The following is a 13,540-nucleotide window of genomic DNA, read 5'->3' as shown; positions in this document are numbered from 1 at the left end:
GTTGGTCATGGGGCTTGAACTTGGGGCCTGGGCTCTGTCCCTGAGCTTTTTTGCTCCAAGCTAGCCCTCTACCACTTTGAGCCACAACTTCACTTCTGGTTTTTTTGTGGTTAATTGGAGATAAGAGTCTCAGGGACTTTCCTGCCCAGCTGTCTTTGAACTGTGCTCCTCAGATCTCAGCCTCCTTAGTAGCTAGGATTATAGGCATGAGCCACCAATGCCTGGCTCTTCATAGATTCTTACCATAAGATATCTGACATTTGCTAAATAAGCATTTAGTTACCGTCTAAAGGTAACCATTGTTTTTTAAAAGTAGACATGAAATCTGAACTACATTGGACAAAAGGAAAAACATGGAAAGTTCTTTTTTTTTTGTTGTCTTAGACTGGGACTCAAACTCAGTGTCTGATGCTTTCCCACATCAGCAGGTGCCCTACCACCTGAGGCACACTTCCAACTCCAGCATGGAAACACTTATAACAAAATCCTAATACCAGTTAACCTAGAAAAAGAGATGTCTTTCAGGTTTTACTTACGTTCTTTTGTTTTGATCAAGTTTGAGTATTTTCCAGCAAATTTTTTTTTTAAGTTTTGAAACTTAAAAATGATGTCTTAAATTCTGGGATTTTTTTAATTTAATTTAATTTAATTTATTTGTGAACATACTGTACAGAGGGGTTACAATTACATGGGCAGGATAATGCATACATTACTTACCAAGCATTGCAGCCTCCTCCTTTATTTACCCTTCACATCCCTTCCCAGCCTCCCTCTTCCCCCCCGCCGCCCCCAAGTTCTGGGATTTTTTTTAATGTGTGCCACACTTCTATCTAACCTCAAATCCCAGTTCTTCTACTTATTTAATTTTGTAATCCTAGAACAGGTAATAATTTTCTTTTTCTTTTTCCGCAATGCTATGGTTTAAACCCAGAGCCTTATGCTTGCTTGGCAAAGCTGATCTATTGCTGAGCCATGACTTTAGCCCTTTTGTTGCACTGGCTTTTTTTTTTGAGATAGGGTCTCACTTTTTGTCTGGGTATGTGCTTCAACTGTGATCCTCTGGTTATATGCTTCTTAACATAGCTGGGATGGCAGAGGTGCACCAAAATGCCAAGTTTCTTCCATCAAGATGGAGTCTCATGAGTCCAGGTTAGCCTGGAACTACTAGCCCCTTGATCTCATGCTTCTATGTTCCTGGGATCATAGGCATGTGACACCACACCCAGCTATTGGTTGAGGAGAGGCCTTGTAAACTCTTTGCATGGGTTCTCTTCAAATGCTATTCTCCTGATCTCAGCCTCCTGAGAAATAGCCAGAATTACAGGCATGAATCACCTTGCCTGGCTAGGATAATTAACCTTTATAAGCCTGTTCCCTCACCTGTAAAATTGGCACAATAATTACCTATGCCACATAGTTATTACACGACAAAGCCCAGCATGAAATAAGGATTCAGTATATATTATTTCAGTTTATTAAAGTAATGTCATGTTTTTAAAGTTTTTTTTCCTTTTTGCAATACCAACGACACTCAAAAATAGAACTCAATTGAAATGTTTCATTGGGGGCACATTATTGTCGATAAATATTCATGTACACAGTAAAAGTCTGATACAACATGATTGGCTTATAAGGTACTATTGTCCCCAACTGCATAAGGAAACCCCTAATTTTTTACTTGATGGTTTGGATTTTTTGGGTTTTTTTTGGTTTGTGTGTTTTGTTTTTTTTTTTTTGTCAGTCAAGAGGCTTGAACTCTGGGCCTGGGCACTGTCCCTCAGCTCTTCAGCTCAAGGCTAGCGCCCTACCACTGGAGCCATAGCACCACTTCCAGTTTTGTGGTGCTTTATTGGAGATAGGAGTCTCATAGACTTTCCTGCCTAGGCTGGCTTTGAACCCTGATCCTCAGATCTCAGCCTCCTGAGTAGCTAGGATTACAGGCGTGAGCTACCCAGCTTATTTGATGATTAAAAAAAAAAAAAAACAAAGACACTTACAAAATTCTTCTTTGCAATTAATAATAGTTCTACTTTGAAAATGATCACTGGTTTATGCTATAGGTTTGGTTGTTTGTTTGTTTGAGCTATGGGACTTAAACTCAGGGCCTTCGGTGCTGTCACCAAGCTTTTTTTCTTCAAGGCTAGTACTCTACCACTTTGAGCCACAGCTCCACTTCTGGTTTTTGATAGTTCATTGAAGATAAGAGTCTCAAGTTCTTTCCTGCTAAGGCTGGCTTCCAACTGTGATCCTCAGATCTCAGCCTCCTGAGTAACTAGAATTACAGACTACAGCTACCAGAGCCCTGGGGCTCCATCTGTGTTCTTGCTGAAAACAAGTTCTTTGCAATGCACACTCACCTTGTGCCTTGTCTCCAGCAGGAGACATCATATCATGTTTTTTGAAGCCTTCTTCCTGATTTTTCTAGAGGTTCTGTAAAAAACAAAATGTCACTCCACGGACAATGACAACTACCTTACATCTTTCAATTATCCCTTACCCTTATAATTTTGTAATTATAACCTGTTATTGTATAATCAGTTTTTTTCTAATTTTTTTCTAATTCTTCACAACTACATAAAGTAAAAATGTCAAAGTCATTTGCATAAGCACATATAGCTCAGTGTTTATAAATCTTTAGGGTGACTAATCAAAATAAATTCCTATAAATTTAAAAACATCAAACACTGTAACACAGCTCTATCAGAAGAGTTCAATGCAGATGAGTTGACCTGAAAATATTCAAGCTACAAATTGAGAGTTTTCCCTGAAGTATCCTACACTAAATGAAATAATCTACTTCAAGTGATGAGTAAAACAGGCTTGGAATTAGATTTTTTTTAGGGGCTAATTGAGGTGATTGACGATCAAAATTAAGTACAAATCTATCTGGGCAACATTCTATGATGTATGGTCTTTGTGAGCAGTACAGTAGTTCCAACCTAGGTGTATGTTTTTTTAATCTCTCATCCTCTGAAATGTTCTGAGTAGTTTAGTCACCTCACTGACTCAGGATCTTCCTTTTCTGGGCTAAATAACTACAGTAGTAATAATAATTCTTCTCAGTGGGTTAAGGGAGATGAAGGTGGGAGAGACGGGGAGGGGGATACAGAGAGCAAAATTTTAGTCACCTTTATCATTTTGTCAAGACCCCTGTCCTTTATCCTATTTCTTCTTAAAGGATTGCCTTTATTTGTAATGCTGTACTTGGTCTGAAAGGAATGTAAGAGACAACACAAAGCCTGACACTGGGTCTGTTAGACACTGCTAGCTGCCACCCAGGAGCCATCTCTCCTTTTCCTTAGGAACCCCATGTAAAGTCTGTATACTCCCCTTTCTCCCACACAGGCAGGTGTAACCACAAGACTAGATTTCTGCCCATATGGTCTAAGTAAAAATACTGTGGAAAGTATCCTTAAAAGAGAAATGACACCCACCTGGGTGCCCATGCCTATTTTCCTAGCTCCACAGAAGGCTGTGATCTGAGAATCATGGTTCAAAGACAGCCAGAGATGAAAAGTCTATGAGACTCTTATTTCTAATTAATCAGCCAGAAGTAGAGCTTTGATTCAAGCAGTAGGGTGCTAAAAAGCTCAGGGACAATAGCCTGGCCCTGAGTTCAAGCCCCAGAGCTGACCCTCCTGGGGGCCAAATACCAGTGAGAAGCAGAGCCCTTCCAACCTTCATGTTGACCTTCTTGGACTAAGATGTACCATAGGAACAGAAAGAGCAAGGCAAAAGGAACGTGGGTCACCTGCCCTAAGGCACTGGTCTAACAGCTCTGGGTAGCTAGCTGCTCTGGGTAGCTAGGCAGCTGGGTAGCTGCCTAGCTCTGGGTAGTTTTTGTTTTTAATGTAAGAAAAAATACATTTCTAGTTTATTTAATCCACTAGTTTTTATTTCCCCTATATACTAGTGAACTAATCTCTGTAGCTGTACTGGTCCGTAGGAAGTTATCCAGGAACAAGAACCGTGTGTGTGTGTGTGTGTGTGTGTGTGTGTGTGTGTGTGTGTGTGTGTGTGTGTGTGTGTGTGTGTGTGTGTGTGTGTGTGTGTGTGTGTGTGTGTGTGTGTGTGTGTATTTACAAATTTACTCAAAACTTGCCCTATTGGAGATAAGAGTCTCATGGATTTTCTTGCCTGGACTGGCTTCAAATTGCAATCCTCAGCTCTCAGCCTCCTGAGTAGCTAGGATTACAGGCATGAGCCACTGATGCCTGGCCTTCGAAGAGTATTTATTAAAAGCTAAGAGAAGCACAGACAACTTGGTTCCTGCTCCAACGAGCTTACAGTCTAGTAGTAAAGTTGGGTCACAGAAATAACTATAATACATGATAGACTGTGACAAATGAAGTAAATATTAAGTGCCTAAACATTTCCCAGAAGAAAAGATGAGCTCTAGTTCCTAATATTAAAGAAAGTTTCATGACAACAGGATTTGATTTGGGTTTTGCAGGAAATGGTGTTTTTTTCTTTTTAAAGGTGGAGGATTCTACTTTCTTATGCTTTATCCTTTGCCCAGGTGATATAGCAAACAGAAGATGTTGAAGTATCCTACACACTAAAGTTCTTCTGCTTCAAAAATTTTCTCTTTGCCCATCTTTATACAATATCTCTAACCCCCAAGTCACCCATATCCAAAAGAATATAAGGCATGGGTGGATTCATGGAGCCTAGGAAATCTGAAGGGTAGAAGGTAGGTCTTGGTAGCCAGTTGGGGAGCCCATAAATATATTCCTTGGAGCCTCCCTTCTATTTAGTGAAGAGAGTAAAGGCTTGCTGAAAGTTTTAGAGCACATATCTGAATTAGAGAAGTAACGATTAGAAAGGAAAAGAGGGCACAGATAGAAGTACCATTTCAAAGGCTACTGCCTGAGCTAAACGTGTGCTGTTGAGTTGGACTCCTCAGATTCAGAAATGGAAAATATACTTATCAAATCATCTTTCAAAAAGTATACTGAGTTGAGCTGGGCAACTAAGAAGAAGCTGAATTTGTTGGGTCTACAATATTAACAGAGTCTTAACTGTATTTTCTCAAGATGTCAGTTGGAGATGCCATGATTTACTTTGCAAGGAGATGAGGAAAGAGTTTTAAAAAGAAGGAAAAAGAAGGAAATGTAACTAGGGCTGGGACTCTAGCTCAGTGACACAGCATTTGTCCAGCATGTATGAGGTCTGGGACTTGATCTCTGCCACTGGGAGAAAAAAAAAAAAAGGTGGAGGGACTCCTAAAGAAATATGAACATGAATGAAAATTCCCTTGTACAATTGCACAACTCCTTTCCTATTATTCATCCTTTTCCCAAGTGATACAGTAAATACTAAGTGTTAGAGGACCTGTCTTTATGCACCATCTTTTTTTTCTTTTTTTTTTTTTTTTTTTTTGCCAGACGAGGGCTTGAACTGTGGGCCTGGGTATTGCCCCTGAACTCTTTTTGCTCAAGGCTAGCACTTGAGCCACAGCACCACTTCCAGCTTTTTCTGTGAGTCTCACAGGCTTCCTGCCCAGAGGGCTTTGAACTGCAATCCTCAGATCTCAACTTTCTGAGTATCTAGGATTACAGGTGTGAGCCACCAGCCACCAGCTTATACACCATCTTTAACTACCCCACTCATCTACACGCTCCATAAGAAACCTGATGATATTTAAGAGGAAGAGGCTTTATAGAGAGTATAAGCATTTTCTAATGTTTGCTTCATCATTGCTTACTCCAACTGGAAGTGCTGCCATCGACCCACATAAGGCACCGTATCCTCAAATAGCTTTGAGATAAGTAGGTTCGCAAAGACAAATCCAAGATAGCCTTTCCCTTGTTCTCGGGGAATAAATTCAAGCTTTCCTTAAATGGATAGAGGCTACTTTCCATTTTTATTATTTTTCTCATTATCTAAAACTGGCATTAATACCTACTAAATGCTTTTTACCAGTAAAGTAGGAACAGACAAAACCTAAATCATGAACCTCAAAAGAGCATCTGTGTAGTATTTAGCAATTTATAATTTGTCTAGTTCATCTTATTTAGGGCACTGAAAGTGCCTTACAAATAAAATAATGAGGATTTTTTTTCTTCTTATGACAACTAAGGTAGTTCCTGGCCCTCTCTGGAGGTGCAAGTGATTAATCAAATCCTTGGGGACCAAAAACAGTAATTTATGTGGATATTGGTTACACTATGTTTCTCTACCATGCGAATTGTGAAGCAGGGGAATAGAGTCAGCTTCTTTTACCCAGCCCTTGAGAGAAAATTAACAAAATGTATTAACTTTTAGACTCTTACATGAAGAAATGAAGAAATTAAGGAAAAATATTGAACAGCTCATATTCCAGCCCTAGAATCAAAATGAAATATTCTATACCTGGTATGAGGTGGGGGGGGTGGCTTTCAAGCCACCTATGAATCAAAGTATATAAAATATGGGGTGTGATTTTATTTATTTATTTTTCAGGAAGGGTGGTTTGGGTATCTGAAAATCTTAAAGCAATTCCTGACATCCCATAAAATTAAAAACCACTATTGTCTTAAGGGAAAGAAGGAAGGAAAGAGCGAGGAAGACTATTGGGGAGGGAGAGGCCACTCTGCACATTGCTTAAAGTTTAGCTGCTTGAAAGACAAGGGAAGAAAGGTTGGGGGAAGAAAGAAAATGGGGGAAAATGCATATAGAATTCGTGCATGATACCTCCCTGTTAACTTGTAGCTTCAAAGTACACCATTTACAATTGTATTAAAAGTTAGCAATAGTAAGATCTTCCTGAGTTTTCAAAAATAAAAAAAGGATGTGGATTGCCTCTTTAGAACCCAGAAAACCAACAAAAATGTATACTTTTTAAATTTATGGAATATATTTAGAAGAAATACGTGTCAAAAATGTTTCTCTGGTATAAATCTCCATCATTTATATTGAATCCTTCAGAAGTAGATAGAGCAGATGTATTATCTTCAACAGTAAACCTCTGTGTTTTGAAAGAAACCATTTAAAACATGAAAGGTCACTACAAAATTTATTCCCTGTACATTCAGAATAACTACTCTTTTGGCACATAAAATTCATACAATCCCAATACTAATTATAATGGAACCTTCCACTCACTTAAGATTAGGAAGTTTAAAAGCTTAAAAGCCTTAAAACCGAAACTCAATTCTTTTCAATGTATTCCCAAGTCTCTTAAAATATTTAGAATTAGGTTTCACAAACAGATGTCCCTGTGTAATTAATCAGCACACATTTTCAATCAGCGTATTTCTATTCTGTACGTGGATGTGAACTCTCCACAGAATCCTCCATCCTTTCTTTTTTTGTACAAAGGCATAAACCAAATGGTCACTGCCACTAATCTTTTTCATTCTTTAATATTCTGAATCCTACAGAAGCATGTACAGGTTAGATTTATGCTGCATCATAAATCAAGAATCCTACCTTTCCTTAAAATCACTCTCAAAATTTGACCTACCTTTAACTAAATATGTAATTATGTAGAACTTTAGTCCCTAAACATTTTACTAGCTGACCACCTGCAAAGATGGATTATGGCATCAGATGAAAATTAAGCAAAGGAATAAAGGAATGAGTATGTCTTACAAATTGCTATAACTTTTGAATAAAAAGTTGTTTACTTGCATGGCTTAAAAAATATGCATTAGCATATTTTGAACTTAAATTTTTATACCATATGATAAAGTTTCCTTGTATAGGAATCTAGTCTCCCTTTCAATGTCCCTTAAAGCACATAAAAGACCACACTTACCCCATGTTGCTTGCTGTGGTTATATCATCCTCAGCGCAGTGCTCATCTGGATTCTGAATTACCTTAAAGGTTATAAAAAGAAGCAGGAGAGAGGTTTGACTTCCCTTGAAACAACACTGCTAACAGGCTTTTAAATGAGGGAAACTAGTGTCTCCTCTAATTATATAAGCTCCAGGTCAAATTCCAGCATCAACTAATCAAAGAACTGAACTGTGTCTTGATTCAGGGAGTGAAAAGAAGAAACCACTTAGCAGGAATGACTCTGATCTCTTAGAAAACTAAACACTCATACATTGAAAAATCAGTAATATAGAAAGAAAAAATGAGTAATATATATTGTTGTTAAAAATAATATGTACCTTGCTACTTTAAAAACTTTGAAGAAATTATAAGAGAAACTTTAGTTTGTAGTAATGCATGTAATATTTTCCAAAAGTTTTGAATTTGCATTACATGTCTTGGTCTCTGAGAACATCCTCCCATCTTCCCTTGTTGAGCATCCATCTCCTTATAATATTTCATTTGAAACCATACCAACTAATAATAAATAATACACTCAAAAGTACCCAATTTTAAAAAATGTATTTTTGAATACTTAGCCTTTTCCAGTGAAATACAAAGTTGCTAATATAAGAAACTAGTAAAATACCATTTTTAACATTTCAAAAGACATTTAACTCAAATTTATATTAATACATTAAAATTTGAGTAATTTAGTTATAACATTTGAATAAAGAAATATCACACAGATGTGATCTATAGCATATACTATTTGGAAGGTTAATTTGGAAATGAAGTTTCAGAAAAATATTCATGTCATGTAATTTTAAATGTAGCTGACATTGTTCTGATATTTTTTCTCACTAAAAATAATTTTTAGTTGTATATATATGGAGTACAGTACAATAATTCAAAATAGGTAGTTGATATTTTTATATCTAAAAGATATCTAAAAGATAAAGAGGCTTTCTATATATAGAATATATGAGGATACACAGATGTACTTTTTAAGAAATTTAGATAATTCGCAACTGTACAAAAATATGTATACTTTTCTTTTGGGGGGGGAGGGGTCCGGTCGTGGGGCCTGAACTCTGGGCCTGGGCGCTGTCCCTCAGCTCTCCAGCTCAAGGCCAGCGCTCTACCACTTGAGCCACAGCGCCACTTCCGGCTTTTTTTTCTTTTTGCTTATGTGGTGCTGAGGAATCGAACCCAGGGCCTCAGGCATGCAAGGCAAGTGCTCTACCACTGAGCCACCTTCCCAGCCCTCTTTTTTTTTTTTTTTTTTTGTTGGTCATGGGTCTTGAACTCTGGGCCTGGGCGCTGTCCCTCACTCTACCACTTGAGCCACAGCGCCACTTCTGGCTTTTACTGTTACCTGGTGCTAAGGAATTGAACCCAGGGCTTCATGCATGCAAGGCAAGCACTCTACTACTAAGCCACCTTCCCAGCCCAAAATGTATCCTTTTGAAGTGAACAGTTCATGTGTCTATTGTTTCTTAGTATATTCAACAGATTACACAACCATTACCAATAAGTAATTTTAGAACCTTTCTCTCATTACCCTAAAATAACCACATCTCCACATCCCTCCCTCATTTTAGGCTGTTAATACAATGCTCAGTCATAACAAAATACCTCAGATGAAATAATTTTAAAATAACAAGAACTTAGCTGGGTGCTAGTAGCTCACGCCTATAGTCCTAGCTACTCAGGAGGCTGAAATCTGAGTATCACAGTTCAAAGTCAGCCTGGGAAGGAAAGTCCTTGAAACTTTGTGGCACTGTGGTTCAAAGTGGTAGAGTGCTAGCCTTGAGCAAAAGAGTTCACCACCCAGGCCCTGAATAGATAGATAGATAGATAGATAGATAGATAGATAGATTGATTGATTGATTGATTGATTGATTGATTGATTGATTGATTGATTGATAGAAGCAAGAACTTACTGCTTACAGTCAATCAGCTGAGTAATCCAATATCCAGATGCTGGCAGGTTCAATCTCTAGGGAGAGTTTTCTTTCTTCTTCAAAGATGACATCTTCTTGTTGCATCCTCACATGGCAGAAAGAAGCAAGCTCCCACACACCTCTGTACTGCCTAATCACCTTCTAAAGCCCCCACCTCTTAAAAGCACCAAATAGGGGTTAGGTTATTAGGGGTAAACGTGATTTTTGAAGGAAGCAAACATTAAGACCATAGGAATGAATAAGCATTCACCCAAAGGGGTGCTGTAAACATTCACAGGAAACTCAGTTTTCTTGGGAACATTCTACATGAGTCTTTTGGCAACACAATTTCTTTTTTTCTCTTTTTTTTTTTTTTTTTGTTAGTTGTGGGGCTTGAACTCTGGGCCTGAGTGCTGTCCCTCAGCTCTTCAGCTCAAGGCCAGGGCTCTACCACTTGAGCCACTGAGCAACTTCCAGTTTTCTTGTGGTTTATTGGAGGTAAGAGTTCCACAGACTTTCCTGCCCTGGCTGGCTTTGAACCTCGATCCACAGATCTCAACCTCCTGAATAGCAAGGATTACAGGCGTGAGCCACCAGTGCCCGGCTAACACTACTTCTTATTGAGGAACTCTTTTACACCATGGTGGCACCATTTTAACTTCTTAAGGGTTCCATTTCTTCATACCCTTGCCAACTTGTTATGGGTTTAATTATTTTATTTGTCCATCTTGGTGATTGTGGTCTTAAGTTTGTATTTCTTTGAAGAATGATAACAAACATTTTGGTTATTTAGTAGCCAGTTGTATACCTTCTTTGAAGAAATTCAATTCTTTGCTATTTTCCAGTTGTGTTGGCTTCTTGTTTAGTTTTGTATGCTGGGTTCAAACTTCAGCCTCATGCATGTTGATCAAGCCATACTCTCATCCCTGGGTTGTCTTTTTATTATTGAGCTATAAGAGTTCTTTATATATTCTGGGAACTAGACCATTATCAGTGTCAAGACTCTTACTGTTGTGGTTTTCTGGATCCTACACAAAGAAGGATTTCATAGCGAAATTTCCATGCAACTATACAATAAATGTCAATCTCTCTTTTTTTCTTTGTCGTCATAGGGCTTGAACTCTGGGCCTCAGCACTGTCCCTCAGCTCTTCAGCCCTAGGTGAGCGCTCTACCACTTGAGTTCTACCACTTCCGGTTTTCTAGTGGTTTAATGGAGATAAGAGTCTCACAGACTTTCTTGCCCGGGGTGGCTTTGAACCACGATCCTCAGATCTGAGCCTCCTGAGTAGCTAGGATTACAGGCATGAGCCACCAGCACCCGGCGTCAATCTCCTTTTTACTTTCCCTTAGCCACCTGCTTCCTAATACAATTTTAACAGATTTCACTGTTCTATTTTTCACATGCCAACAATCTACTTTGGCCATCTTCATCCTCTTTCATCCTTGTCTTCTTCCTAATTTGGTGTTAAGGTCTACCAAGAGCAGCCAAAAGGCCAAGGTGGACATTCTCAATGAGAACCCTGACAAGGGTGTATTTTAGGTGTTTTGGTCAGGAGAGACAAGATGAGAAAATGAATCCAAAGTACATGAATCAGAAGAAATCTAGCAGATTCCAGAGAGATTAGGAAGCTCAGAGGTGGCAAGGCCCTCCATCAGCAGGTATGGGAGGTTTGGGGGTCACAGGGGAGGACCTGTGGGACTATGATTTGTTAAACCTCATGGTATTAACCTTAGGCTATCCATTAGTCACTGGGATGGCTTTTTAAAGAAAACTTGGAAAGTGTGGAACTTACTTAGATGACTCATGCTGATCTTTAGTTGTTATTGTGGTCACCAGCTGTGGGTTGTGTTGTGTTTGGGGTCAGTGCAATGAGGAACAATTGAGCTATATCACAAATGACCACACTGGGAGAGGAAGTTTAACTAGGCTAAAGGTGAAGAAGTAGGCCCTGGATTTCAACCCACTTCTGCCTGTCCTGAAAACAGATGCTAAAGCAGCAAGCATATTAAACAAATCGATGACAATCAGTTTATGATTTGTAAATATTTTCTCATCTTTTGTGCTTTGGGATTCTGTGTGTGTGTGGTTGAACTCAGGGCCTGGGCACTGTCCCTGGGCATGCTGTACAGAGGGTTATACATAAGTAAGATAATGAGTACAATTTTTGTCGAACATTGTTACCCACTTCTTTTCCTCCTACTATCCCTACCCTCACCCACTCCTTCCCCTCCCTCCCAAGTTGTAAAGTTCATTTCCAACATAGTGTCTTGTATCATTGTTGCATTGAATCATCCTTTGTTCTTGTTTCACCATTATTCCCCTTTCCTTCCCCAAATCAGATAAACATATATACAAGATGCAGGGTACCAGAATTAAAGACAGTGATTTCCAGGGATAAGCCAAAGGAAAAACAAAAATGAAATAAAATAAAAAGAAAGAACTTGAGACAGTGCATTGATTACAACAAGGTCAACAACCTAAAAAAGACCTGTTGTTTCCATGTCTTGGAGTTCATTTCAATTAGTATTATTTTATATGGTCATATGTACATAGCTGTTGAGCCATTGTGATACTCTGCTAAGACTATCCTAGACATATACTAATTATTACGAATGAAGGAAACCATGGAACCTGTTTCTTTGGGTCTGCATTACTTCACTTAATATGATTTTTTCCAAGTCTTTCTATTTCCTTACGAATGGGGTGATGTCATTCTTTCTGATAGAAGCATAGAATTTCCTTGATCTATTTTTCTTGATCTGTTTATCTACTGAGGGACAGCTGGGTTGGTCCGTATCTTAGGTAAATAATGCTGCAACGAACATAGTTGTGCTCATAGCTTTAGCGTGGCCTTCCTTGTGATCATTTGGATAAATGCCGAGGAGTAGAACTGCTGGATCATAGGGGAGTTCTACATTTAGTCTTTTGAGGAACCTCCATACTGCTTTCCAGAGTGGCTAAACGGCTTACATTTCTACCAACAGTGTAGTAGTATTCCCTTTTGATCACATCCCCACCAGCATCTGTTATTATTTGTTTTCTTGATAATGGCCATTCTAACTGGGGTGAGGTGGAATCTCAATGTGATTTTTTTTTTATTGTAAAGATGCTATACAGAGGGTTACAGTTACATGAGTGAGGTAATGAGTACACTTCCTCAATGTGATTTTCATTTGCATTTCTTTTTATGGCCAGAGATGTTGAACTTTTCTTCATGTGTCCACTGGCCATTCTTATTTCCTCTCCAGAGAAGTCTCTTTTTAATTCTTGAGCCCCCTTATTAATGGGGTGGTTGTTTCTTGGAGGATGTTGTTGGGGGGTTTAATTTTGAGTTCTAGGTATATTTTTGATATGAGGTCCTTGTGTCCCTGAGCTTTTTTGGCTCGAGGCTAGAGTTCTACTACTTGAACCTCAGCTTCAGTAATGGCTTTTTGGTTGTTAATTGGAAATGAGAGTCTCCTGACTTTCCTACCTTGCCTGGCTTCAAACTGAGGTCCATAGATCTCAGCCTCCTAAATTATTAGGATTACAGGAATGCACAACCAGTGCCTAGCCTGGGACTCTGGTGTGGTTTTTTGTTTGTTTGTTTTTGGAGGTATTTGGGTTTAAACGTGGCTTTGCATGTGCTCAGCTAGATAGAATGCTATGACTTGAGCTATCCCTCCAGCCTGGATTTTTTCAAGCTATTTTGGAGATGGAATCTCACTGATTTTTCTGCTCCAGCTGATTTTGAACCATGATCCTTTGAATCTCAGCCTATTGAATAGGATTACAGATGTGCATCACTGGAATGCAACTGGATCAATTATTTTAAACTATATAATGAAAATAAAATTCAGCCGGGCGCCAGT

The 13,540-nt window shown here is 38.8% G+C and overlaps 1 protein-coding gene across 1 annotated transcript in view; it reads right to left on the bottom strand.

Annotated features, from left to right (window-relative positions):
• Nucleotides 1-7,810, bottom strand: part of Arhgef33 (Rho guanine nucleotide exchange factor 33) — a 76,184-nt gene extending 68,374 nt beyond the window's left edge. The window contains exons 1-2 of the mRNA XM_070025427.1: nt 7,742-7,810; nt 2,358-2,430 (exon numbers count right to left, since the gene is read on the bottom strand). The gene's annotated coding sequence lies outside the window, so the exon portion shown is untranslated. The remainder of the gene's footprint in view (nt 1-2,357; nt 2,431-7,741) is intronic.
• Nucleotides 7,811-13,540: the final 5,730 nt, after the last annotated feature.

This window comes from Dipodomys merriami, unplaced genomic scaffold (assembly GCF_024711535.1).
Source record: "Dipodomys merriami isolate MVZ:Mamm:240054 unplaced genomic scaffold, mDipMer1.0.p SCAF_17, whole genome shotgun sequence".
Taxonomy (NCBI): Eukaryota; Metazoa; Chordata; class Mammalia; order Rodentia; family Heteromyidae; genus Dipodomys; species Dipodomys merriami.
This window is presented reverse-complemented; position numbering and strand designations above follow the sequence as displayed.